The 27,076-nt window shown below is 40.9% G+C and overlaps 1 protein-coding gene across 1 annotated transcript in view; it reads right to left on the bottom strand.

Moving 5' to 3' along the window:
• The window catches only part of LOC145978532 (uncharacterized), a 628,446-nt gene that overhangs the window by 586,085 nt on the left and 15,285 nt on the right, over positions 1 to 27,076 (bottom strand). The window lies entirely within an intron of this gene.

Genomic DNA, 27,076 nt, shown 5'->3' with positions numbered 1-27,076 from the left:
TCGCTATTTCCTTATTCCGGCTGATCGTGACGATGAGAATGAATGAGGATGATGCTGTCCTACATTCTGTGGAACACGCCACGCATGACGGAAGAGAAGGGGAAAAGGCGAGTGGCGGAATAAAGTAGTGCGCGCTGTATAACCCTCTGCCCACAAATGTACTGGTAACATTGCATGACGCCATGCCTGGATTTGATTCGATGGTATGCTCGCAGCCGCGAGGAGGAAACGAGCATGCTTTGTCTTGAGGCATCCGTCACGGGGTGAAGAGCGGTGTAGCTCTGACTAACAATGTGAATAGTGAGTGTGGCGATATGATGGGGAATTTACGTAGATTGTGGTTCCTTTAAATTCTATAGTTTATTTGTTCTATATTAGGTTTTGGTTATTCTAATATCTTATTAAATTAATATTAGTTTGGGTATAGAGTTCTTAGAATTCTCGGTCGTATGGGCGCATTCACTATACACGCATTGTCCCCTAATTATTTATCAATTTAACTTGTATGGCTTATAGTTGTCTGATTAATGGTGTATAAAGAAAGGGAAAATATGTACTTGTTGATTGCTACAATTCTATAAAAGTGCCCTTGCACTGTTAAAATAAAAAGGAAAAGATCTAATTTTCTGGTTTTTGAATTGGTAACTAATTTCCTAGAATAATGGACTCTGTAAACAGCCTGCTTTCACTGTCCCTCTGTATGGTAGATCCTGCTTTATGCAGTTGAGGTTGAGCGTGTCGAATATGAGAAATTGGCCTTTTTTTACAGCTAAGTTGCAGCTGCTGCAAAAGGCTGGTAGTTGCACTCACTTCGCCTCTCACGTGTTCATTAATCGAGCCCTCTCGATTCATTATATGAACAGAGATTTGTTTTCGTACTGCCACTCCATAGATTCCCGGGACAGTGTGTAGGACTCTGTGCAGCAAGCGAACGAAAACAAGTCCTCTGCGCAAGTGGTGACTCAAGAGGGCTGACCAACGAACGAGTGAGAAGGGAAGTGAGTGCATGGAGGGGAAAACGAGACTTCCTCCCCCAGCCGTTTACAGCAGTGCGTACTTCTTCGCTATGCCCACTAGCTTTCTCCCCTTCTTTACCATTATACACGATGTTGGTCCACATATTTCTGGGACAGTCTATACCACTGTGCGGAGATGTAAAATCGAACGTGTGGCTTTACATGTAACCCCACTACAACTAGTATATTAATAACAATAAGTGTTTGTGGTCCCGGGTTCGATACCCGGTGGAGGCACATAGTGGTTCGGATCCCACTTTAAACTGTAGGTCCAGTCCCGATTAGCCTTACTGTGCATAAAGTGTACTTAAAACACCAAATCAATCAATCAATAAGTGTTTGTTGCTTTAAATCTGAATGCCATTATACTGTTAATTGTAACGGTAAACAGTGTTCGCTTTGTTTCCAAATGGTTCATCGCTTCTTCCGATATTTTCTTGGCGGTCGGGTAGAAAGAGAACATTTTCAGACATTCCCTTACTGTTGAACGATCCAACAGAGATTGCACTGTTTCTGTCTGTTTTGTTAGGACAAAATCATGGAGAGGGGGCGATGTTTAAAGGTCCTGAAGATGTCTCCCTGTGCTATTATGTTTCGCCTTTTAATTTTACTCAAGAAAAGAGGGGAAAAGACCCCCTTTCAAAAGGTAAATAGACGTGGAGAGAAGTCGAAGAAACTTCATAGAAACACAGAATAAAAGCTAAACCGCCAAACAAATGACTGATAAGGACTGGCAGGGGCGAAATTCATTCCATCCAATCAAAAGAGGGAGCGCCGACGTTGGCAACTTTCAACAAAGCCTCGTAACTTTCGCCAACAATAAAGGGTTGGATCCTCGTGCTTCTTACCATGTACGGCTCTCCATTTTTTTAGTAATTGTATGCAAGAGATTGGTGGCCGCAGCAGAACACTGCTTGAAGGGAGTGTACGAAACGGGAAGACGAGCGTGTGAGGTTCGGCTGGGAAGGGAAATTAAATTGGAAAAGTTTATTCCAGGCTTGAGAAACACAGCATATGCTGCTGCAAACATACATTTTCTTCTTCTCTCGCTGCAAAAAAATAACAAAAGTTCTTTGTTTTGCATGAATCAAGGTACACCTTGGAGTCATTTTAAATTACAGTTATGCGCCGGCTTTAGTCTGCTTATGAATCCATGTTTTGAGCCGGAAAAAACCTCCCTGGAGGGGATTTTTGGTTCCCTCGGGTCACATTCTCCCAACCCCCTCATCCCCGCACATCCGTCTGCATCTGGCGGAAGATATCACGGTATGGCGACAGTCTTTTCTGGATGTATCCCTGTTCACCCTGGAGCCCTTTGAAAGTAAACATTCAAGAAATCGAGTTTCAAAACAATGCAGAAAATCTTTGGGGAAATCTCTGCTATTTTTGCATCAGCCATGGGAATCGCTGGGAAGTTCAAACAAATATGTTTGTTCTAATATAATCCTCTCGGAATTTTGCAAGAATACTTATCTGAACGATATGAGCATGGAACAATGTTATTTCAAGTTTTCTAGTGTCGGGATAGTTGTTGCGAAGCTACAGCGTGGCCACAAAGTGTTTCTCTTATAAAGAAAAGTAACAGCGTGTAAACTGTAACACCTTGGACATTCGGTTTGCGACAATACGTAACACAATGATGCAAGTTTTGATTCCTGCACAGTGCTGCCATCTATGAACAGCATTGGTGGCGCTGTAATCAGTAGTGTCCAAATTGACGTCAGCACAGTCTTTCTATAACTTCCCTTGTTTTTAATGTTGTGATATCACCGACAAGTGTCTAGTATACTGTGTGTCCTGAACGTAATCACACTCGAAGAAGTACAGTGGGTTTATATCAGGTAACCGGGTTGGCCAGGGTATAGAACCAGCACTCTCAATCCATCGGGTTGGAAATGTGATATTCGGATACTCAATAACAACTTTAGCCAATGCGGCGGTCTCGCATCCATTGAGAAACCCACATTTTGTGGACGAACCAACCTTTTATGCGCTAAACTTCAGGTGTCTTTTGTGTCCATACCCTGAAACAATCGCTGCAATAACTGGTGAATAGTCTTCGTGATGAAAAAAGCACAGACGTGTCTAAACGAATCGTACATCCTTGTTTCAAGTTATATTTCCTTTGGTATATTTTCTGTGTGGAGAGGGAAGGTACAGAATCGTAGAACTGACCTATCACGACTCTATGATCGTCCACAATCGACCAGTTGTTAGTTGCAACGATGAGGATGTATTGTGATTACATAAAAGGGGTAGACGAATCAAGAAACTTGAGTCGATCAATCGATACGCTCGGATACCGCAACTTGCTTTTCTTGTGCAAGCTTCGATGCTGAAAGATCCACGTAATTTTTTGTAAACAACGACATTCCCGTACCAAAAAACAAATCTAAAAAAATCATCAAATCACCCTGAACCGCCCTGTATATGTAAGTGACAAGGAGGAGAAGGGCGGGAGCAGCGTCTTGAAAGACATGAAATAAGCATAAGCAGTCACGGCAGCATGTCTGTTGGCAAAGCACTAGAGTAAATAAAAACTAGAAGCCTCTTGGCAGCACGGATATCAGAATTCCCTCATTAGCGCACAAGAGAAGGGAGGCTTTGCCTCCACGACGCAAATTATATTTCCTCCTGCGCAATTAATAACATGGAATCATAGCGAACGTCTTCTGAACCGGTGCCTAATGACAGGCCAGGACGAGAGTTGGCAGTTCGAAGCGAGCATGCATTCAGTAATTGAAGGCCGAAGACAAAACGCCCGAACAGCTGATTATTACTAAGCAATCATTAGCGTTAGCGCCCCCTGACAAATGACGGGCGTCCTCCGTGCTGCAATTTCGTGTTAATAACACATTCTGAACCATTGTAAAATTACACATGTCTCCTGGCAGGATTGGAAAATAGAGCACACCTACAAATTCAATTATTTCTCTCTTCGTATCTTGATGAGATTTCCCGAAATGGTACTTGCTTTCCTCTATTAACACTCCAACTGTCTGCAAATACCGACATACTTATGTGAAAGCTGTAGTAGGCACTTCAACAGTGAAAACGTTTTTTTACTGCGCGATGCAGGTGACAATTTCTCACAAACTAGGTCGCAAATGTTACCTGTTAGAATTATACCCATTGAAAATTAATGGCATAAAGACAAAACAAATGCTTATGCGTGTATTAGAAGCAGGGTTGTTAAATGTCCAGGAATCCATACATTCTAATGGGTTCTATTGGGTTTCGCTGCAGGACAGGAACCTCTTTTCTCGCACAATTTAAATTCGGTCCAAGTTGCGTATTGTTTCATTGAAAAAAGGTTCCCTAACCGTATTTAAATTGATCCGTAAAAAGGTTCCTGGACTGAATTGAAATGCTTTAAATATGAAAAGGTTATACACTGTCTAGAACTCATTTACGTTTGCTGATTTTCTCTTCCAGTCAGGAATTGAATTTATTTGCAATTCGTAGACAAGGATTGACCGATTAAAAGTTGCCTTCTAACAATATCCACGAGTACACTGCAATTTCACGCTGCGGTTGTAGAAACCGTATCGCAGGAAATAAATCATAACGCTGTTGTTCTCTCGTTGGCCATGTTCAAATACTCCCCTGTCGAAGAGTTACTGTACATAACGCAATGGACTATATTAGTGTGGCGCCACACCGAGTTAAAACAAATCCGTCACGTGTTGCTCCGGCATCCGATCCAGGAACCGCAGCCAATAGGAGCCGTGGATGAGGTAACGTGAGGCTGCTGTGTTCCCAGCAGTTATCACAACAGGGACGGAAAGTATTGCTACAACCAAGGGAAGGAACGCGCGCGATAGAATGGGACTACATGGAGACGGGTAACGTGACTGCACCGTTTGCGTTTCGCCAATTTCTACCTTGTACATACCTTAGATTCTCGACACAGCCAGCACCTGGATTAGTCTTTCATGCTCACAAGTGGATAATTGTTTATCGTCAGGCCCGTATTCGATCCAAGTTGCGTATTGCTTCATTTCAATACGGAACTTGGATCCTATTTAAACTGATTCGGGAAAAAACGTTCCTGGACCGAATTTAAATTGGTTCGACAAAAATGTTCCTGGACCGAATTTAAATTCATTCAGAAAAAAGGTTCCCTGGACCGTATTTAAATTGAACGGGAAAAGTTTCTGTACCGAATTGAAATACTTTGCAGATAAAAACTTTCTTTACGGTCCAGAACCCATTTACGCTTACTGATTTTCTCTCCTGGACCGGAATTGAATATATATAAAATTCCTGGACTTTTAACAACCCTGGTTAGAAGAGTTGATAACTGTGTCAGCCACATATATGTAGACGAAAATGCTTAAAGAGATTACTGGTGATCGAAATTTTATAAATGAAGCTGTACACTCCTTACCGAGTTCATTTCAAAACATGAGTACATAAAAGTGTTTATCTTCTTTGCAGAAACTGAAATAAAATATATGAGGAGGACACAGAGCACTGTTTCGGCAAAGGCCACGATCCGAATCAGGCGCATGACGGTCCAGTCAAGTGGTCGAGGTGTGAACGGGGGGGGGGGGGGGGTAGGCGGTTCCAATCAAGAAGTCACTGTCCGTGCTAGGGGCTCGCGAGGGCATCCGAACAAGGTGGACGGTGGTTAGAATTAAGAGGCTGCACTCCGATCCGGTGGACTGCAGTTCCATTCAATTGGCAAGCATATGAACCAGGCAAACGGTGGTCTAATCAAGAGTTCTCGCTTTGGTCCAGGTGGACAATTGATCCATTCAAAAGGCTCGGGAGCATCAAGCGGACGCAGTATATATTCAAGAAGCCTGGGTGTGGACCTGGAGAATAATGGTTCCATTCAAGGGAATGCGGTGTGAACCAGGCTCATGGTGGTTCCATTCAAAATGCCGGAGTATGGAGCAGGCGGGCGACAGCCCAATCAAAAAAGGACGCTGTTCGAACCAGGTGGGCGGTAGTTACAATCAAGAGGCCACCCTCCGAACCGCACGTCCGGCTGTTGGAATCACGAGTCCGCCTTCCGAACCGTAAGTTCGGCTGTTGGAATCACGAGTCCGCCTTCCGAACCGTAAGTTCGGCTGTTGGAATCAAGAGGCCGCCTTCCGAACCGTAAATTCGGCTGTTGGAATCAAGAGGCCGCCTTCCGAACCGTACGTTCGCCTGTTGGATTCAAGAGGTCGCCCCCCCTCCCCGAACCGCACGTTCGGGTGCTGAAAGCAAGAGACCGTCCTCCAAATCGTGCGTTCGGCTGCTGGAAGTAAGAGCCCCCCCCCCCCCCAACCGTACGTTTGGCTGCTGGAATCAAAAGGCCATGGACTGATCTAGGTGCATACTTCCATTCAAGACGTTGGAGTCTCATCACTGAAGACGACGGTTGAAACAATATGGCGCAGTGCTACCAACGTAATGTTTTCTCCCATCTTTATTACGTGCTTGAAATGTTCTCGTGAAAGTTGCTTGTCACTATTTACGGATAACAATATCTCATTACTTACATTCTTGCTCTTGTTATCAGCCATACCACGAGTTGAACCACGTCTTCTCTTAACAGGTAACCAATGACGTTTAAGAACTTGCTTTGAGGCTAACTACTATCCTGGAGTAAACCCCAGGTTTCGTGAGTCTCATGTCCTGCAGATTGCTGCAATGGAAGATGAACGTAACTCGAGGGTTGCCCTGATCCGTAGATTTCCATACTCGTGAGTTTCGTGCAACGTTGGTGCAAACGGGCAATACTGTTTTTTGTACTTCCAAGTGGTCTTGGGCCTTTGTTCCAAAATCGCTACTTTCGAGACTGAAACACTGTTTCTCCGCATCACCAGGTATTAACAAATATGTTTTCTCTGTTGCGGAAATATATACACTCCACCCAATCGAAACAGGCCTTACATAAAAATATTAAAGACTAACACCACTCAGCACAAGTATGCAGAAAGGCATCGAGGAGTTTCTTGCCGTATATTTATTTATGTCAAGGGCCAGCTGAGCTCACAAGTCGATATGAAATTGCACAAGATTGCTTTGTGTGGTGTCTTTTCCATGCCACACGCAATAACTTTCGTAGTGTTGGTGTGATAAAACATGAAAGGAAATTTTACTCTTGAGTTTAACGGCGATTCCAGTCACGCAATATCAATCACTTTTCGCTATTGTGTCTCCCTCAATTCTCTCGCCTCGAATTAACAATACATGTTGAACCTACTGTAAAATAAGTTTTCGCTTCCAACGGCGCTTTGATATGGTTTTAAGGTAACTTCCGGTGTTAGGCAATAGAGCCGGGTGTTTGTTCGTTGAAAATTATCACGCCAGAAAGTTCGTAAATTTTACGATATCTGGCCATTACACTTGTCCATTGTGTGGCCACTTCCTACTAGGCTATCGATGTCTTCATCTGCTGTTGCAAACACGTCATGTATCAGAGCTTGCACGCACCTAGGATCAATAATTCATGCACTTTGACACCGTGTTATTCCGGCCAGGCGTACTATTTTTTTTTTTTTAACAGGTCTTACAAATGTTTTCAGAATTGCAGTCTGGCGGTTTGAGAGACAAAGCAATTTGCATGCATTATGCATATGACTTTGGCAGTACCACTTCTTATACTTACCGCTTTTTACAATTTCCTTTCTATTCAATTTTCGCTTATATTCTTTCATCTCATTTCCCCATTTCCCTTTATTTTCAGGTTACCAGTCGTGTAGGCACCGGATTGTCTTCGGTGGCCTACAGTATACTTTCCTGCCAACCCCAATAGCTTACACGAATGATTGACTGATTGATTAAATTGTTTTATGTTCTTTCTGTTTTCTGCCACTTTTGGCTACTCGCGAAGAAGAGGATGAACATTATAAGAACCCTGGATTGCATACTTGCAGATTAACGAGGCTCTGGTATCTGGACCTACAGCCAGTACAATTCTCTGCATAAACTGTGTTTTGTCGTACATATGTGTTTGTGATTGTCCCTTAATTTTCTCATAGTATCACCTTTCATATCCAATGTCGCGATTAGCCAAACGTGGCAGTAAAGCAACGTAAAATAATCAAATTCAATCAATCAATAATGATAAGATGAAAGACAAGAAAGGACAATCACAAACACAGAAGATTTTGCTGGCTGTGAGATCAGACACCAGAGCCTCGTTAGTCTGCAGAACTGTCCAGGGTGTACTACATGCAAGAGTGCTTGACATTTATGTGTCTTGAGAAAGGTTCACCCCTTACTCCCCACAGCCTACATAAGTACAAAATTACTTTAAGTAGAGCTAAACATCACACATAAACAATGCAATAAAGAAGAGAGATACAGAGAATTTGATATCAAGTATTTGAAAGAAAGGGACAGATGAAGAAGGAAAGATGAAAGCGAGGGGAGAGAAAGAAAGAGACATGGACAAAGAGCGAGAGAAAGGGAGAACAAAATAACATAGATTAACAGGGAAAGAAAAAGAGGAAAATACAACTAGAAAGAGAGAAAGAAGGAAAGTGCAAGAACAGAGAAAAATAAGTGTACCGATTGGCTTATCTGTGCATAAATTAAGTTACAAATGTTTCCCCTAGACGAAGAAACGTTACTCAATAGATGTTTTCTCTACATTTCTAGAATTAACGTAAACAAGAAAAAAGCTTGAATCATTGTATAGAAGAAGGAAGTGATACGCTTATATGGAAATTGAGGGAAATTAAAGGCGGAAAACCGATAGAAAATCACCCTTGGCTGTAATACTAGGCCTCCTACTGGTTGACTGTAATTGATGCAATTTCCAGAGTGCACTGTTGGAAATGCAATTGGCTGTAGAGTTTCAGGAGGAGAATTTTAATTACAGTTCTCGGAATCCGCTTTCAGACTGAACACTTGTGCGTTCAACATTTTGACCAACCAAGCAAATAAAAAAAATCCTTAATTATAATCCATTTTACGGCAGAACCAAATGACTATCAGTTCGACGAACTACTGCACTGCGGAATTAGACAGAAGGTTTAACTTGGCAAGATTTGAAACGAACACTTTTAATGCTGTAAATATAAGTTCAACAACTGTTCCACGCAGATAGATGCCAACGTGTAAGTGGTCAAGGGTACGTATCAATGGTCTATCGGTTAACGTAATTTGTGTAACCCAAGGCGATAAACCCTATGAAATTATTATGCCTCATAGAAATATATACAACTATATATTTATGTTATTCAAGTTAAACGGTGGTACAATATGATCGTACGTCCCGGAGAACGTAGCGCCTGTAGTATGTGACCACATTACCAGATGGCAGTGTTATGATCGGTTATCGTACAGAGGGCAGTGGTAATTCATTTTTGGGTCAACCGCAGTCGCACGGCGTGAACAGCCTTTGTATATCAAAGTAGCCGTTGTTCTGGGAAGAAATGGCAGAGAATGCCACAGGAAGCTGGTGGAAACTGTGGGGAAAAGCGTCCTACAGTAGTAAGCTTCTCTTTTGTTCCTGTGAAGCTTGTATGCTTTCTGACTTGTAAACACAAGTGCCACGATCCCAACTGTACAGACGATTTACTCCCTTCTCTATCCGACGCCTGGTACACATGGTCTGCATTGTCCATACATTACACACTGACCCCTTCAATTTCTATATTTCTGATATTCGTGTGGGGAAAAATAGTTGCATGACTTATGCGCCAACCCTCGTATATATTTAAAAGAAAATTCGCCCGAATTTATCGTGCGAGGAGATTTGCACTGAGCATACGTGTATAACAACTAGAATTTAAGATAAATAATGAAGGGAACGGAGAATGGATCCACGATTTGAGAAGACGTCTCATTGGTTGCAAAGTCTGCTCCCAAGTATTAAGAACCCACTTTCATTGAGTGTAAAAGGTAAATTAAAGACATGGACTGTGCCAAACGAAGTTTCCAAGAGTGACGCTTCAATGGCTTATCTTTCACGAAGTTCTCGGCAAGAAATTCAAGAAGTCTTTTTTTTTTGTTTTTCTTTTTTTTTTCAGTCTGAGAATTTTCTTCTACGGCATTCTTCGACTTCAAGTTCTCGTATGTTTTTCTTTTTCATTTTCCCCCCTTAGCTTCGAAACTCAATCCGTTTTCTTTCCTCATCTACTTTTATTTTTTCCTCTCTCTCTTTCCTTCTACATTCTTGCCTTAACTTATAACAAAAAGGAAAGAAAATTCTCCTCTTGCCTCGGAGAATCTTTGGTTGCAGGGGTGTACATCATGAGAAAGGGATTTGTGGCAAGTATCGCTGTGAGAAAACTTTCAGACCTGTCTTAAAGACTACGAAATGCGTGCATGAATATTGTTTATACGATTCGGGAAACTTCATTTGTAAACGCATGTTTGCATCTTCAAATAAAAACGTAAATATCGTGCCGAAAGAGTGTTGTAAACAAGCAAATAGAAGGTTTTGGTTTCCTATTTCAACGTTTATTCTGAGCCGCATGTTTTTTCTTCTTGTCTTTTCACGACTTTGTCTCGTTTCATTTATTGATTGATTTGTTCTCTTTATTTTGCTTAGCTTTTGTGCCACTTTTGGCTAATTTGCGAAGATTGGGATGAGTGATGATACGATGAAATTGAAGAATGAGCACTCACAAACATCCATGTCCAAGCCGGGATTCGAACCCGGAACCCCTGGCGTCGTGGCGCGATGTGTTTGTCTTGTTTGAAGCTTCGCAGAGAGAATTTGACTTCACATATGGGCCTCGCCGATGATAGTGGTAACATTGTCGCCTTTTAATCATGCGGTCCCATGTTCGATACCCGGTGATATCGCGGTATCGTTGGAATCATCCTTAACTATACGATATATCAGAGATCAAATAATACTTTTGGCTTTTCTTTATAAAGAGAAGTATAAAACAAGTTTTCAATTAATGGACTTTACGATAGGGCTTCTGTGCCTCAGACTATAGTGGAACCACAAGCAAAAAAAAAAGCCGCGAGGCGGGGAGGGGCAGAGTGAACTATGCTTCCTTATGGCCCGAGCTGAACGGATCGAGGGGAAGGTGTGCGAGGGATTTTAGCCGAAGGTTCTTGTGTTTGTGGTCGCGCTATACTAATGTGTTTGTTTGTAATTATCGCCACGGCACTCAGATTGCGCCTGACTTCCACCCATGACTCCCTAGTTCGGTTTGCGGGTTGAGCGACCCCAGGCTGGAATTTTGCCGACAATGTTCCTTCTGAAACGGCTCTAGAACCCACACAACCTCTCATTAATAGTAACCTACATCGAGGTAACTACGGCGGTAATCGCGGACGAAGAGTGATGCTGATTACATCACTTCTACACTGCTTATGCTCACTTTAAGTGAAGCCCTTGAAATTTGAGCTACATGTAAACAATTGATTTTGAAACTTCATTTTCCTTCTACTTCCTAAGTATTCTTCGTAATTTGTTTTATTTTCCCTGTCCTTCTTAACATAAACTTTTTATTTGTTTTGCTTCTTTCTTTTCTATTTTATTGTTATTATTATTATTGTAGTTTTTATCCTTTCCTCACACGGAATTTCTAATATTTCTGCAGCGGCATTGCAAGTGTATAAATCTAAAAGATAATTATGCAGATTTTGCAAAAGCGAGAATTTGCTCATTTGCAATGCAGTTGGTACCTCCGCCAATAAATTCATGTGGATTTTGCGACTCCCCTCTTTATGAACGTACCTCCTACAAAATGACATTACCGTGAAATTAGTTATTGCAATTTCGGATTTAATAGTTTCTTCGCGAACGAATGTACCGACTTCGCATTCAGTGATTGAGACGAGCGGATGGTGTCGGGGGGAGGGGGGGGGAGAGGGGGCTAGATAGCAAACTTCCTTCCTCTCTGGAAGTCATTATGCATTCAGGAAGGAATTCCAGAAGTGGGTCCCTCCTTCATCTCCACGGTGGATTTCTTTTTGATATAGCTTCGTCTGAAGGAGAAGAAGTCGCCTATACAGGGTGTCTACCAATATAACAAATCCAAAATTATTTACTTTTTCATGACTTTTTCTTAACCCTACTTCTTATTTTTCTTAACGTGCATTTAATCGACGCCTACTTAGGTATACCTGTAGTTGAAAATTAAGAAAATATATATTTTTATTCAATGAAATACCACTACCACAAGGCCTGTTAAGATGAAAACTGAAGCTGTACTTTAACAAAAGATTTAGGCTTGATTTTAAAAAAATAATGCTTTCGGACATCATCCTAGATGGGAAATGGCCACATTACTTTACTTAATATTTTTTACAGAACTTCACACACACGAGAATGAAATTCTTAATAAACAAACTGAGCAAATCTTAACCACAACTCCGTACAATTTTAGATTTCCAAATGTTCAATTTTATCAAATTGTAAATTCACTATACTGTAAAACAAAAATAGCAAAAATGCTTGAGCACAAGCATAATTTCTTGACTTTTTCTTGATTTTCTTGGCCTGCCTTTTGATGTCTTCACTTTTTCTTGACTGGTAGACAACCTGATACATGAGTTGGCGCTGTACATCATAGGTCTGGCGAGGTTTGAAATCACAGCAAAGGTATGTTCATACCAGTGGCGTGCCCAAGGTGGGGGGGTTAGTGGGGGTGGTGGGGGTTATTACCCCCTTTTGGCCCAGTATTCCTAAAAGAAGAACGTCAAAGGTAGGAAAATATGACAATATGAGAGCTGACTACCAAGAAAAAGTATACAAAACCCCTCCCTTTCGAAAATCCTGCGCACGCCACTGGTTCATACATACACTTTTCTTTGGACCAGACAGCATTTAATCTTCTAGTGTGCATGGATACGAATTGAAGCGAGTTTGAAGCTTGGACTTGACAGAATCCCTATTCTTCCACTGACCGTAGGAAAAAAAAGTGTGGCAGAGGGTGATAGAAGGTGGATGCTACAGGGGGATGAAGGAGGGGAGAAACGTGGCAACGGGTGGTGGTATTATAAGTTCGACCAGCGCTCCTTTTCCCAGACACATGCGTTTTACACATTTGAATTTCTGAACAGGCGAAGCATCAGTCGGTTCCTCTCTATCCACTTCCACCATTCCCTCCCCCCACACTTCTTTCAAGCCACTGATTTCAATCCAGAAGGATGTTTGACTCGGCTGTGTTTTCCCGGATAGATGAGAGATGGAATCAAAAAGAATGGTAAAAGGAGAAAGGGGGAACAGAGAGAGGGGGAGGGGGGAAAAGACAGGGAAACGGATCTGAGAATGGATAAAAATTCCACTTCTCTTCTTCGACACCGTTTCATCTACTCCAGCCTGAACGATGGAACCGATGGCTGGTATATTAACCTTGAGAATTTCAAGTTAACCTCTTTTGGGGAGAAATTTGTCAGCATTTCAAAGAGGGGGTGGGGGGGGACGGTTAGAACACAGCCGTCAGCATTGCTTTCGAGGCCTTCCTCGGCAGTTTCGTCATCTTCAAAGTGTAACCGGAAACGTCTTTGTGTGACTACTGATGAGAGGAGAAACAAGTGAACGCAGGCCATCTTCAAAAGTGCAAATGGCAGGATTAAGCTTGCGCCAAGGGTGCAAGACTAACTGGAACACGGTGGCGCAACAGTGAAAGGAGCTTTTCATTGATCTACTTGCTGAAAGGGTACAGAATCATTTGGTACAAAAAAAGTTAATTGTTCGTTTTTTCTATAAACGAGAGAAGTGATTCTCTTAAAACCGTTGCCAAGAAAATGTCAAAAAATAATAGTAATAATAATAATAATAATAATACTATAATTTTGTTGTTTTAAAGAATCAGTGTTAAAGTGCATAGATACTACCGGCCCCTGATGCTACCTGCAGGATCAATTGTGCAAAGATCCACAAAACTCGAAACTCTCAGCCGAAGAATGCTCACCGCTTCTGGAGCAAACACCGGGGCTGTTTCCCCAGCCCCTCCCTCAGCTACGTCCCCTCCGCCTGTCTTGTCGGTGGAGCTCAATGAACCAAAGGATTTTGCGGGCGGCGAAACGCCTCTCCCGGTAAGAGGGGGAGAAGACAAGAGTAAGATATCTGGAGAAAGAGATGAACGTGGGGGGAAGGCCGAGATGCAATTACAGGACTAAGATTCACGTAGCAGATCAATTACCTCCTGGTGTGCTACTCAACAAAACGACGTCTATATTGCCCCTCGGCATCAAGATTTCACTTTCAGTTCAACACGTCTCATCATCATCTTCCTCTCTCGCCTTTCTCTGTCTCTCTAAGCATCTTCGTGGCTCCCTTTCTCACAGGAGAGGAGAGAGAGTTATACATTTCTACCAGTAAGAGTTGCAACGTTACGATAGACTGTACTATTCTTTAGGGTATCAAACTTCTTGTATCTAAACTGCTTTGACATTCCTTATCTTACCGCAATTTCGTGATTCTCTGGCCTTGTTTCAATACTCCCAAATCTGAAATGATACTTAGCAAAGATATGAAGATGCAATTCTGGCACGTTCCGGCAATAAAATGACCAAAGACCGTTGAAAAAAAGGCAATACACTCTGTACCTAGAATCTCCGGAGCAAGTGAACGAAAACAAGTGTCTGTGCAAGTGGTGACTCGAGAGGGCTCGGCCAATTGACGCGTGAGAGGGAAGTGACTGCATGGAGGGGACAAACATCACTGCAGCTACCAGTCCTTTGTAACAGCTGTGCTCCGCGCACTCGCTTTCCTCCCTTCTCTACAGTTATGCGCGGCCTTGGCTAACAGGTTTCCGAGACATAGTGTACCATTAAGTTCCAAACGATTTGTAACGTATACAAACGGTATAAGTAAACTTTTTGTAAATATAACTGTCGAAATAAACGCTGCAATACTGTACGACATTTTTACAGTTCCAAAACACTGTCACTTTTACAATTTTCTGTCACTTTTCGCAAATCGCAATGATGGAGATGAATGGATGAGAGATTAAGATGATGAGAAGACATTCACAAACATATAAGAACGATACAACCGAAGCCTCACAGAGCTTTATACTGGCTGTGAGTCAGAGCTTGAGGTGAAAAGTGTTAGCTTGATTGATTAATTGTCTTGGTTTATTTGACATTTTTCTGCCACTTTTGGCTAATCGCGAAGATGAGAATTAGTAAAGACATGATAAAATTGATGAAGAGACACTCACAAAGAACATCCGTGCACAGGCCGAAATTTCAACCTGGGACCCCTCGCGGAATAGTTAGCTTGGGTTTATTAAGGTCGAGCTTTATGGTTAACTAGAATTATGCTCATATGGTTTAGCAAGGTGACAATAGGTCCTTTGCGAAAAATTTGCTAGCTAGGGGGGAATATTATCACTTCGAGTGCTGCTGTGAGTACATAAACCTGTGCCTCGGTAGCCTATAAGGATTCTGCCAGGGAGTACTAAGAGACGTTGACGATCCTCAACGAAGATCATCTCTTACAGCCACACACAGAACCCAAAACGTGTCAATTGACACATATATTTTGATTTCAATAACACGTCAACGTGTAAAAACTGCAAATGATGCATATTTTAGTGTGTCAAAATACACATAGGAATGTATTAAAGGGTATTTTTATGAGATGAAGTTCCGTGTGATGCACTAAAATGCATCAATTTGGAAGATTAGACAAGATCATTTCGAATATAACAAACTTTCAGTTTCAATGCATCAATTGATACACCTAAATGTGTAATTTTGTTATCATCGAGATGATCTTGTCTGATCTTCCAAATTGATGCATTTTAGTGCATCACACGGAACTTCATCTCATAAAAATACCCTTTAATACATTCCTATGTGTATTTTGACACACTAAAATATGCATCATTTGCAGTTTTTACACGTTGACGTGTTATTGAAATCAAAATATATGTGTCAATTGACACGTTTTGGGTTCTGTGTGCAGAGTTGAATTTAGTGAACGTTACTTAAATTTAATATTTCAAACTATGACAGCATCATGACTAAATTGACATTGCGCAATATTTATACCGAGTGGGCAAAAATTATAATGCAAGGACAATGCACACAGAAATATGTGTTAATTGAACACCCTTTCCAAATACATAATCTGCATTGACAAGCTCCCTCTCTATATATATTATGCATAAAACATGATCATGCATTAAAAATGAGATGAGCTTACACAAACATTTTAACCCTGGTATATCAAAATTGGTGCGAAGTCAAGTTCGAAACATGAATAATTTAGGTCTCCTGGTCCCTCAGTCATGCATACCAAATACTGGACATTGCCTCTTGTAATCCATTATTAACAACACTGCTTTTAATTTCCCCCGTATCCAATTTTAAAAGCCTAGCCTTAGGGGGGCCGCGTGTGTCACAGGACCCTTGTACGGTGTGGGAGTGCGAACACCTGCTAATACCGTTAACAAAGTCCCTTCCTCTCTTTTTTTTCATCTTGCGCTTGATGTGTCGAATGCAGAACGATGTATAAAAAACCCGAACGCATGTCAAAAGAATAATTCTCGTTTACTTTATTTGTAGTTTTTTCGAGCTTTCTTCAGTGGAAAAAAATATGTACACTCTCGTAACCTTGGTGATGAAAATGTGCGAAGCGATATGTCACTGAAGACCGTGGCTTAGCTGAATGTGCCAATACCGTTTGTTTTTTTAATCCCATGTTTTGTAGCATTAAGCCTTAAGGGAATTGCAAAATTGATATCAGCGACAAAGGTTATATTTTCAATCATCCGACGTCCAGCCTCATTTGTCCCCTATTTACTTTTCAGATATGCGAGGATACCAAACACGAAAACGATGAAATCGCAGACGTTAATGGAAACATGTTTGATTAATGCTCCCATTGCCGGTAGATATTTCCCCTCAAATCCTAACGGAATTATCGTATTTTTAAAAAAAAAAAAATCCCCCTTAATATTTTGTATACTGTTTAAACAATTGTTTCATCACATTGTTTGTACTGACAATATGTCATGAGGATGTGGAGGTAAGGTGTTACACATTCAAAATTTTGGCTGGCGTGATCAGCACCATGCTCCCGTCGCCTTTACACCCCCATTCATTACAAGCTGGGTGAACCCCTGAGCCATTGCTGGTAAAATTTCTACCTGAAATCACCCAACCCGGGAATCGAACCTGGGTCTCCCATGTGGCAGTCAGACACCCTACCATTTGTATAGATAGGGCACATATTTCTTGAGTAGTCATATTTGGCCACATTTTTGGATATTTTTTAATATACTCTGCGTACGCCAGAAGCTAATCGTTGCTTACGTTGCGTTGTCAACTACAAATTAATCATGTTAAGGAGTATGGATCATGAAATGGAGGAGAATAAAGGGTTGGCAAAAAAGGAAAAAGTAATAAAGATAACATAAAATAAAAAAAGAAAGCGATGCATTTTAAGAAATAGTGTAAAATTGAAAGAAGAGAGAAGGGTGAGCATACACGCACACAGAGAGAGAAAGGGAGAGAGAGAGAGAGAGAGAGAGAGAGAGAGATAAGATAAGGAAGGGAAGTGAGAAATGAATTGTAAGAGCCAAGAATAGCAGAATTTCCATTATCTCGATTTAACTTGAATCGTGGAAAGTAAGCCGAACTGCGCAACCGGTCACTCGCAGAGACACAACTCATCAACTCTAGTTAGCATAATGTTCTCCACAACCAAAAAACTGGGCTCGAAACTCCGAGTTTTCATCGTTAAAATTTGTTGATAAGTTGAATGACGTTCGAATGGAGCGTAAGAGGTTGCCAAGAATTGTCATAAGCGAGGGTGCAGGGTCAGGATACGTTTAGAGCCGGAAAAAAAATTGGGCTTTTGTTGATAAATCAATGATGGAAGGTATTTCTTTACCAAGGTCTCAGAGAGATTTCATCTCCATCTACAAAAGATAATTTGCTCAATGTAGAAGCTGATGATGTTCTCTCATCGTAACTAAATATGCAATATTATAAAACATACATGGGATTATTCAGGGACATACGTATAAGGAAAGAAATCAATATTGGGAATGCAAATATAATTATTTATGCCTCCATGTTTACGTTTCTCGTTGAATTCGCGGATGTATTAGGCTCCGGTCTTGAAAACGAGCAAACTGGTAAATATCAGAATGACGAAAACAGTAGGGGCTGCGTACGGTACGTATCCGGAACAAACATAATATTAGGAAAGAGACTGGTCGATGGTCGTTTCCTATCTTCCGCTTATCTTTCTGTGTGGAGAGTGACAACTTAATTACGATTCCTTCCTCGCGTCATGGTGTAAACACGTATATAAAGCTTTCAGAGAAAAATCCATTAAATTCTCTATCCTCGACAAACACTGAGATAAAAAGAAATTTCCTCTTAAGGGATTTCACTGTTAGGGATTTTCTGCTATGTTATGAAGGAGGAGTACTAATGGAATTGCATGTTACGTACGTCTAAGACGCCTTACCACGTCATGTACAGAGTGTCCAAAAAAAGTTCGGTAAAATGTTGAAACTATGTACTACCACAGCATTGCTTTCATTTCTACTTTGCGGCTATTTTGTTTTCAAGTTTGTCTGCCAAGATATCATAGAAAGGTGGAAACGTTGGAGTGGATAGCGTGAGGTAGTTCTCTAACAGGGAGACTAATATGTCGAAAATGGTCACATGACTCGCTAAACCGCCATGTTGGATTGGTTGAGTTGGTGTTTTAAATCCACTTTATGCACAGTAAGGCTAATCGGGACTACAGTTCAAAAGTGGTGTGCGAACTTCTATGTGCCTCCTCCGGGTAATCGAACCCTGGATCCCTTGATTACAAGGCGAAGACTACAACTTCGTCATCGGGGAGGCCCCGCCATATTGGATTCAAAATGGTGATTCATATTTCTTTAAATCCTTTGTTTCTCGGCTGCTTCTAAACAGATTTCAATTTTCTTTTTTTTTTCTGGTTGTGATCATTTTTGTTTATTATTTTAGCACAGTGCTGATGTACATATATTTTCAACTTTCAGTTAGTGCCTGTATACTTTAAGAAGAAACAGTCTTTAGGGTCCGCGTGCAGTCAATTATGAGCCATTGCGAAGGCCTTTCCACCCATCTGCCTGCGAACTGAGGCCATTTTCGAACTTCGTCCCCATTGGTATGCATTCACAGAGATAATGAATTTTCATTTCTGTAAGTTTTAGGCTGACAGATGGCAAGAAACTACTCCTCGTTACTGATGCAAGTGTGTATTGGAGGCGCCATCTTAAAAATAACAAAAATGTCGTTTTGAAGCTAACTTTATCAGTGTTGCAGCCTTGAGGTCATTTTGTAAATAACAGTTGATACCTCATGTAAAGTTGAGCTGTATATATTGCAGTCTGCTCTACAATTTCTATTGGACTTTTAACGTTTTTAATTTGACTCTTGTAATACTTCTAGAAATTTGAAAAATAAAAATCCTGTAGAAAGTTTACAGTGAAAGTGCCAATTTATTCTTTAGATATTCAACTGTGGTGTTTCTGGTGCAGGATGCCTCGAAAGTAGCGCGTTCGAATTCTGTATGTAGGTCAATTCGGTGGTAACGATAACAAAAACGGATGCTTCAGTTCGTACTATAGAGATGGACCTGGCTTTGGAGAGAATATAAGTGTAGAAATATATCCTAGCACTTTGATGCATTAATTGGGCTAGTGTACACAGTCGCAAGTCAAGAACATATATTTTTTGTCTACGTTTTTGTGTATATTTAACACAAATATTACATGATGCACGTGGTATGATGAGCCACTAAAATAATATTTAGTCTTTGACCCTGCAGCGCCAATGTTTGGTGTTTTTGTTATCCAGCGCCAATGTTCTGCCACGTTCGCTTAATCTCGACGATTTGAATGAATTATGAAATTAATGAAGGGGTACTTACGAACATCCACGCCCTGTCCGGGAATCTAACCCAGCAACTTTGGCGGCAAGATTGAAAGTTGACAACTTAACAAGAGAGCCGACTAACGTTCGTAGTTTTACGGAGACATATACCGTCAACTACACTGAGAGAACTAAATGCATCATATGGATTGATGCACCAGAATGCATCGATTGATGCACTAAAGTGTCTCTTATGGCTTCTTCAAAGAATCAGATTCACATTTGATGCATTTGGGTGCCTCTTTGTATGTCGTGAAAGAAACACCAAAGTGCATCTTTTGATTCAAATAAGGATTTCTTTCAGTCAAGATGCACCATCTTGCATCTTTTTCAATGATGCACTTAAACGTTTGGTCTGAGCTACAGAGTTCACGTAGCTCAGACGAAACGTTTAAATGCATCATCAAAAAAGATTCATTCTGGTGCATCAAAACACATCAACTGATGCACTGAAGTGAATCTCGACTGAATCAAATGATGCACTTTGGTGTTTCTTTCACGACATACAAAAATGCACCCAAATGCATCAAATGTGAATATGATTCTTTGAAGAAGCCACAAAACACACATTAGTGCATCAATCTATGCATTCTGGTGCATCAATCTATATGATGCATTTAGTTTTCTGTGTATATGCTGAGCATGGCCGAGTTCTCTATACACAAACGGGCAAAATGTGCGAAGATTTCCACTAACAATTACCCTTTGAAATTAAACACAACTGGAACTAAAGAACAGGGGAAGGGCGTTAAGAAAAACTCTCCTCTATTTGGCAAATCATATTTGGAATAGGACCATGTCCATTCGGCACGCAACGTCTTTGTCCTCCCTTCCCCTTTTCAATTCGAAACTTTCCTCTCAAGAGCTTGGGCGTTTGCGGGAAAGGGTTTTGTCCCTCGAAGTGTGTCGTAAAAGACCACAAGTAGGGGAAAAGATGCTGCAGCCAGAGAAGAAACGGAGGGGAGGGGAAGAAGAGAGGAGGGAAGTGGAATAGCAGGAAGGAAGGAGAAAAAAAAGTTTAATTTGTTTCATCATGTAATTGAACAGAGAAAAGCCCCTCACACTTTCGCCTTTGGATGTCCAAGAACCTAACCAATAGGAAGAAGAGGGCTTTTTCAAACGAACGAGCCCCGGGCCGTCCAGTGCAATCCGCCAAGACCTTTCCCAAATCCGGGTCAAAATGGGAAATTGCATCCTATATACTATCTCGTCCGTTCAATGCCCATTGAAACATATGGGAAATCTCTCCCCCACAGGACGAAGCAACCATAACACCTCTCAAATATCTACAATTTGCGGAATAGAGGACAGTTTACTTTATTTATATTTCTTCACATTTCGTTTGTGTTCTTTTCTCTCGTCCCTCGCATGTTTTCATTTTTCCCAACCATCTTATGCTTCTGTTCCCTGCAATATATTTGATAGTCCAAACATGAAATGTAGAGACGGTCTTTCAAAATTCGGGACTACATTCTGTACCGGGAATCTCTGGAGCAAGTGAACGAAAACAAGTCTCTGCGCAAGTAGTGGCTCTAGAGGGCTTAACCAATGAAATCGTGAGAGGGGAGGGGAGTGCATGGAGGGGAAAATGTGGTTACAGCTACCAGACTTTTACAGGGGCGCTCTCTGATCCGCCCACTCGCTTTCTCTCCTTCTCTGCCGAAATTTTCCGTCCTTGTTGCTCATAAGTGAGAATATGTGGATCCCTATCACCATACCGCGTTCCGTAACTTCACCACATTTCTCTTTCAGGTAGTAAGCATCATAGTAAGTATTCCCTTGGCATGAATGTTAGTCATTTTCTACAGGTATATTGTAAAATATGGTTGGTTGAGTTCCTGTTTTAAGTCTACTTTATGCAAAGATAGGCTAATCGGTACTGGGCCTACAGCTTAAACTGGAATCCAAACCACTGCATACCTCCACCGAGTATCGAACCCGGCCATCTTGATTACAAGGCGACGACGTTACCACTACGCCACCGGGGAAGCATTATGAAAAATATCTAGAAAGAATAATACATTATAATGCATTATGTCTCGTCCCGACCTCGTCTTAATGCATAATGGGAGCTATTGATGACATCTACAATACGTATTTATGCTTGAATATGGAAGTCTTCAAAGTACTAGCCCTCATTATGCAACTAACTGAAGAGTTATATAAAATAAGTCAAACAATAACAAACAGGGGAAAATACAAGAAAATATCAATTTCGTTGTGGAATGAATGCATAAAAAACAGAAACATCAATGTTATGCCCCGCCTAAAAAAAGGAAAGAAAGCGAATGATATTAATTATAACAACATCGGAAATAAAGGGGAGTTTAATCTAAATGCAGCATCCTATCTGAAGTGGTGTAACAAATGGAAACAACGTTGCATCTTCGTTCGTAAGCATGTTTCCGATCTTGTCAAGTATGTGCACTTGCTGCAGTACTTGTGGTTGCTACGATATATATATATATATATATATATATATATATATATATATATATATATATATATATATAATTCAAGGATGAGCTGAATAGTAGCAAAATTATTTGAAGAGGCATTGGTGTAAACCAGATGGAATTAGAAAATCTAGATTTATTATTAGACAATTTGGAGAGAGAGGTATATGCGGATGACATTTTAAAAAGTGCCTCCCCTGAATGGCAATCTCACTTCTCTGTCGCCAGCAGAAACAGAGAGAGAGAGAGAGACAGAGAGAGCTTGGTTTGAGAGAGGGAGGGAGAGAGGCGTGGAAAAGGGAGAAAGTGTTATTTAGGTTGGAAAAACAAATTACGCTCGTCTATTACAAGCGTGACAGGTCTTCAAGCCTACGATATTCGAGTTTTCTGAAAACCTGCGGTTCTGGAAACGGATGTTAACAATGTGTGTGGACGAAAAGGACCTCTGATTGCAGGCAGCTGCAGATGGCAAATCTCTCCACGCTTGCAAGAAAAAGTAGGTGGGAATTACAAAAAAAAAAAAAAAAAAAAAGCGAGTGGAAAGAGAGTAGAAGAGAAGAATCAGGACCAACAGAACTGACTACTGCAAGCTGCAGCATGGATTCTAACTGCAGTGTGGTTGTCCTCTTGTTTCAAGCAAATTAGTTCGCTATGGTTGTTTGATGATGTGATTATGCGTTTAGTTCTGGGCGGATTTCAGTCAGCAAAACAGTGACTTCGAACTCAACTGTATTCCTACAAAAGAAACCTTCAACACAGAGGGCTCTAAAATTTATACAAACGCCAAAGGAAATTATTGAAGGACACCAGTGTATTGAGTGTGCAGCTACACTCGTTACAGAGTGAAATTATTAGTTATCTTTCAAAGTTTACTGCGCAATGGGTAAAAGTTCTTGGGGGCGGTACTGTATTCTCCAGTCTTTCAGATTTTGTACCTCACGCTTCAAACTATGTAAGATCTATTTAATGTCTTCTGTCAAGTGAAAAACATCTTCTGATCTTAATCATTGCTGACACTAGGTCTCATCTTAGACAGCATCCCGACCAATTTCTTTATCTTCTTCTTTGCAATCTCCAGTATGTACTACGTATCAGGAGTCTGTCGAGCAACGCCGCTCATAATGGTTGAAAAGAGTTGGAAAGCGAGTGAGCTGAGAAAAGAAGTGCACGCAGCTGCAAGCGTCTGGTACACTTGGAATATCTGGAGAAAACGAACAAGAAGTGACGCGAGAGGGCTCGACCAATGAACGCACGAGAGGGGAAGTAAGTGCATGTAAAGGGGAAACGCCGCTGCAGCTACCAGTCATTTGCAAAAGCGCACTGCTTTGCTCCCAACTTTTCTACCGTTATGCGCGGCCTTGCTCCACAGATTCCCGAGACAGAGTGTACTTGCATACGTAGTTATGTTATGAATCAAATTAAGATAGTTGTTATCAAGTTACATTTCCACACGTTACGATCTTCCGATACAACGTATCATTGGCTTGTCTGATGTAAAATGATCTAGTCTATATTACTACACAACAATATTTTACAAACCCGTGATATTTGTATATACTGCTGGACAAAAAAAACCGGACACCTTAATATTTGATATCTGAATTGCAATTACTTATGGATTTCGCTCTCAGTTAAGTATTAAACAATTAAACATTCATTACTGAACATTTTCCATACTTTTCCGTTTATTATTTATTTACTTATTTATTTATTTATTTATTTACTCGTATTTACTTATTTGGAACACCTAGTAGGCTCAAAATCAATTTCATGAAATGTTGTTTAATTTATTGATTTTCAATTCCTGTTGATGTCATTTTGTTTAATGTCTAGAGAGCCATGCATTTTGGTTCATAGTAACCATAGTAACGGATATTATTGACATTGTCATTGCTGGCGTTTATCTTGCAAGTGTATTGTAAGTTTGTAGCTTGAAAATGAGACGTGAAGAGGTAGTAAAAGCAGTAGCTCTTCGTGATGATGGTCGTGGTGTGCGCTATATTGCTAGGGTGCTAAATATAGCACGAAGTACTATCCATGATGTTCTCAGACGTTATGATGAAACTGGTTCCTATGGTAGAAGACGGGTTCCGGTCGGAAACTATGAACAACAGCACGGGAAGATTGTTTCATGCGTATCATAGTCTTGAGTGACCGTCGTACGACTTCAAATATTGTGGCACAGCGTTTGAGTAATGTTCATAGAGCTGTGGTTTCTTCATGAACAGTTCGTAGAAGACTGAATGAAAGTGGTTTCTCATCTCGGAGGCCGGCTACAGGTCCCAGGTTTTAGCACGTCACCGGAAGCGAAGACTGGAATTTGCTACACAACACTTACATTGGAATGTGGAGCAGTGGTTAAATTTTTTATTCTCCGATGAGTCAAAATTCAACCTACGTTCATCAGACGGGCGTGAACACGTGTATAGAAGACCTAATGAGCGTTATGCACAATGTTGTTTCGTTGAAATAATACCCTTTCGAGGCGGTGGTGTCATAGTCTGGGAAGGTATCTCTTTACAGGGACGTACAGAGTTGGTTATTGTACAGAATGGGGCAATGACAGCTCGCAGGTATTCTGTATTACAGAATGTTTGGCAGATCATGTAGTACCATATGCACCATTCATAGGCCCGGACTTTGTTTTTATACATGACAATGCGCGTCCTCACATTGCGAATATTGTCAAGGAGTACCTGGACGAAGTTGGGATTACGCGATTAGAATGGCCACCACAAAGTCCGGAGCTAAATCCGATAGATCAACTGAAACTGAAACGACATCTTAGAAACCGCGCAATAGTTCTAGAAACAACTGAAGAGCTAAGACGTGCTATTCAAGAAGAATGGGAGCAATTGGACCTAGTGATTGCCAACCGTATTCGAAGTATGCCACGGCGGTTACAAGCTGTAATTGATGCCCGGGGAGGTAACACCCGCTACTAGGCAGCAAATATACCGCACCAGTACTAGTTAACAATATTAAAAAAAATATATTGGGAAGATTTTTTTGGGTAGTTTTCTGTAACTTTCGTTTTTGTTCTAATTTAACTTATTAAGAATAAATTTTAGTTTGTTTTCTGTTGAATATATTCAATAATTTCTGCAACATTTAGTTAGCCTTTGAATCAGAATTTATGCGTTATCACAAAAAAATGCAAGTGTCCGGTTTATTTTGTCCAGCAGTGTATTCAGAGGGTAAGAAATTTATCATTCTGACAGTTAAAAGTTTTGATTTCCTTCAGAATAAAACGCACAAGCGAACAAGATAAACCATGACAGCAAAGGCAATTTACCTCCAGGCACTTTGATGCTTGTATTCTTCCTTTGACTGTCTAATTTTTCTTACCAAGTTGTAGATGAAAATATATATTTCCATGAGGAAAGTAACTTGGGGCATTTCTTATGCGGACCAACGGTTGCTATCATACACAGAAATGAGGAATGTTATCTATTGTACTTTGCTCACTTCCTTCCTTCTAGAACATTCTTACATTTGTGGCAGTTGCTCTCCTTTTTTCTTTCAATAGCAACGCGCTGTCAAGTGTCACAATGACAGCCACCAAAGTAACAAGCTCTGTCAGCCCTTTGTTGGTTTACTTCGAAGTTTGCTTCTATGCAAGAAACCCCGCCAGTCGCTTTTAAATCGATACTTTTTACGCCGGTGTCCTAATGCTGGGACAGGATGAGGCTTCTTTTGGCACTTTATTTCCGGAGGAAATGTTCAAATATCATGTTTTTCTCGGAGGATCCATTGTAAATATCACTAGCTATTCAAACCTGACGTACCTTAGAATTCCGGAAAATGTTCTTAATTGAAAATTCTAATTGTGTTGGTAACAAAAATGAGATTGATGCAGATAAAAAAAAAACCTTATGATGTTACCTGACAAAAACTATTATCTAATTTCCAAAGGGCATCTTTCTGTCAAAAATCCTTTCATGATGCAAAGAAATTTTCTAAAATCTCGGTCCAATTAACCAATCTTCATGCAATAGGCGGGGGTGGGGTGGTGTATACCACTTATAATAATGAAAACGAAATAAGGAAAGCTTTGTGATCTAGACAACAAATCGGAACAAACACAGGCAGAATGTGATCGTTTCTCTGGCGTAAAGTCGGCGCCGGTTTGCGAAATCATAATGTGAGGAGCATTGTTCGTCTGGGTTGTTCATGTTGTTCTTGTAATAGTGTCACGGATGCAGAACTTAAGCTGGGAGACCCACGGAATTTCTAAAGTAAACTCAACACTCTGTCTCAGGAATTCTTGGAGAAAGATACAGAAGGGGAGAAAGAGAGTGAGCAGAGCAAAGTAGTGCGCGACTCTGCAATCGGCTGGTAGCTGCAGCCTCGCTTTCCCCTCCATGCACTCACTTTCCCTCTCACACGTTCATTGGTCTAGCCCTCTCGACTCCATCTTGCGCATAGGACTTGTTTCCGTTGCCTTGCTCCAGAGATACTCGGAGCAGTTGTAGGCCACAAACCGGACGAAACACGAGAAGTCAAGTCGGATATCGTTTGCGAAAACTTAACGTGAGGAGTATAGTTTTTCTGAGTTTTTCTGCTGTTGTCCTTGTATTTGTGTCCGGATACAGAACTTAAGCTATTAGGTCTACGGGCTTCCAAAGCTGAACACTATATCTCTTGCAAATTCTCTTTGGAAATTACTTGTCCTAAGGTGCTATTTTACAACAACTATACATGTCGCTACATACTGAACGAATTTGATCATTTCACTGTATTTCTCTGCCACCATAGTTTCTTCAGCATACATGCTATTTTAACCATATTGGAAGACGCACATTCCGTAGC

The sequence above is a fragment of the Lepisma saccharinum genome, chromosome 25, assembly GCF_977018435.1.
Source record: "Lepisma saccharinum chromosome 25, izLepSacc3.1, whole genome shotgun sequence".
NCBI lineage: Eukaryota > Metazoa > Arthropoda > Insecta > Zygentoma > Lepismatidae > Lepisma > Lepisma saccharinum.
Note: the sequence above shows the minus strand (reverse complement) of the source record. Positions and strands in the feature narration are given on the sequence as shown.